Source organism: Nomia melanderi, unplaced genomic scaffold (assembly GCF_051020985.1).
Source record: "Nomia melanderi isolate GNS246 unplaced genomic scaffold, iyNomMela1 scaffold0429, whole genome shotgun sequence".
Lineage (NCBI taxonomy): Eukaryota > Metazoa > Arthropoda > Insecta > Hymenoptera > Halictidae > Nomia > Nomia melanderi.
Genome location: NW_027475544.1, coordinates 17,501 through 20,000, shown reverse-complemented (window position 1 = coordinate 20,000; position 2,500 = coordinate 17,501). Strand labels below are relative to the sequence as shown.

Sequence of the window (2,500 nt, the reverse complement as noted above, 5' to 3'; positions counted from 1 at the left end):
CAGCCACTCAGGAATCACACACCATACACGCTTAACCATTTCAGCAGTCACACCATCGAGGCCAGGTGCCTTTCCTACTTTCATTCTCTTAACAGCACACTCAATCTCACTCCATTCAAACTCCTTATCATCCACACTCTCTATTTGCACACACTCATTCACACACCTATCACCCCTCTGTGTAGCCGGGAAGAGGGTGTCCAGCAGGACATTCGCACTCTCATTCCATGTATCCGTCATTCTTCCATTCACATTCATTGTACACAATCTCTCATTCCCTTTCTTGCCACGACAAATCTTATACACTGATCCCCATGGGTCCACATTGCTCCATTTACTCACGAACTGTTTCCAGTTCGTCTCTTTCGTTCTACAAATCATTCTCTTATATTCATTCAATCTTCTCTTATACTCATCCTGCATCACGCTAACATTCTCTCTTCTCTTTCTCGCTCTTTGGAATTTCTTCCGCAGTTTCCTTACATTCCTCTTCATTCGTTCTAACTCTTTCGTCCACCATGCAGGCTTCCTTTCATTCCCTTTCTTCAATTCTTTCATTCTCCTTTCATTCGCAATGTGGATCCATGAGGTCACGGCATTCACCAATTCATCCGCGCTCGCACTCTCACTCACATTTATTCCATTCATTACCGCACATTCTTTCACTTCACTCATATACGCATCCCAGTCAACACCCCTGCTGGACCACCTCCTGCCGGCCACTGAAACACTCTCTCTCACATTCGCACATCTAATCCTTACACTAATCACGTTGTGATCACTCACACCCCATTCATTCTTAACTTCCCATTCAAACTGGCACCCGGCCCACGCATCGTTGGCCAGAGTGACATCAATGTCACTCTGGCCATGCACACTCGAAAACGTATAACATTCACTCGGTTCATTCAGCACATTCATTCCATTCCCAATTATCCATTCTTCCATCATCTCACCACGCATCACACTCTCTCTTGAATGCAGGTCACCCTTGCTAAACCACAAGGGCGACACTGCATTCGCATCCATACCTATAAGCAAACTCTTTCCCCTCAGTCTCACACGCACACGCTCCAGATAGGCCAGGTACGGTTCCAGGTCCTGGCCGTACCTACAATACACGGACACAACATACATCTCGCCAAAGTCCCCCTTCATCCACACACACACTCCATGCTCGTCAGTGAGCTCACTGACGAGCATGGATTCCATTCTCTCATCATTCACTACCACGACGGCCTTTTTGTGGCCCACATCTGACGCATACACATTCATACTTAAGGGCAAGCCCTTAACACATCCATCCACTGCTACATACGGCTCTTGTATGATAGCCACACTCACTCTCTTCTCAATCATCAACACACCCAAATCACACATAACCGCATACGCTCGTTGACAATTACACTGGATCGTATTTATCACACACTCAGCCATTATTCCATGCTAATCCTCGCACGCTCACGCTCAACCATACGCTTGTACTCGGGACACTCTAAGGACGTCACCGAATGGTCACATTTATTCCCTCGCAACTTGCAGTTTCTGCAACATTCGCTCTTCTTACATGCACTCTTCATGTGGCCTGCGTCGCCACATCTCTGACACAAACTCTCCTTTTCCTTGCATTCCTTGGCCATATGCCCGAATGCACCACATTTGTGACATCTCAACACACTCACAAATTCACGCAACTTACACGCACGCCATCTCACATACATACGTCCTTCATTCATCATCTTGTTATACATTCGCACACTCATTTCAATCACGACATTACCCACACTCGCATCTTTTTTATTTGTACGGCTTACAACACGCACACGCTCAGCAAATTCTTTCTCACTCACACATTCACTCAAATTCTTCTCATACAGTTCCTTTAACAACTCATCACTCGGTATTTCACACGGCACATCATATACTATCACTTTCGCACCAATTTTCCTCGGTTCTTCAACTTTCATTCCGATAGACTCAAATTGCTTACATTCACGCATAATCTTGACCTCTTTCTCACTAACCGTCTCGACGGCTATCCCACCACTCCTTGTCTTTCTCACCGCTTTCACACGCACATTCAACTTCTTGCTCACTTCATTCAAAACTCTTTCTTTCACTTGGTCGCTACTAAGCTTTAGGCTCTCGTCCTTTGGCTTAATAACGACCGCATATTTCTTCTCACTCACTCTCATCACCGGTAGATAGGGACAGAGGGAATCTCGTTAATCCATTCATGCGCGTCACTAATTAGATGACGAGGCATTTGGCTACCTTAAGAGAGTCATAGTTACTCCCGCCGTTTACCCGCGCTTTTTTGAATTTCTTCACGTTGACATTCAGAGCACTGGGCAGAAATCACATTGCGTCAACACCCGCGGGGGCCATCGCAATGCTTTGTTTTAATTAGACAGTCGGATTCCCCTAGTCCGTGCCAGTTCTGAGCTGAGCGTTGAATGGCGGCCGAAGAGGACGAACGCTACGCGAAAGCCTCGCAGCA

At 46.4% G+C, this 2,500-nt stretch overlaps 1 pseudogene; it reads right to left on the bottom strand.

Annotated features, from left to right (window-relative positions):
• Window positions 1-2,166: 2,166 nt before the first annotated feature.
• The window catches only part of LOC143176233 (large subunit ribosomal RNA), a 2,864-nt pseudogene continuing 2,530 nt past the window's right edge, over window positions 2,167-2,500 (bottom strand).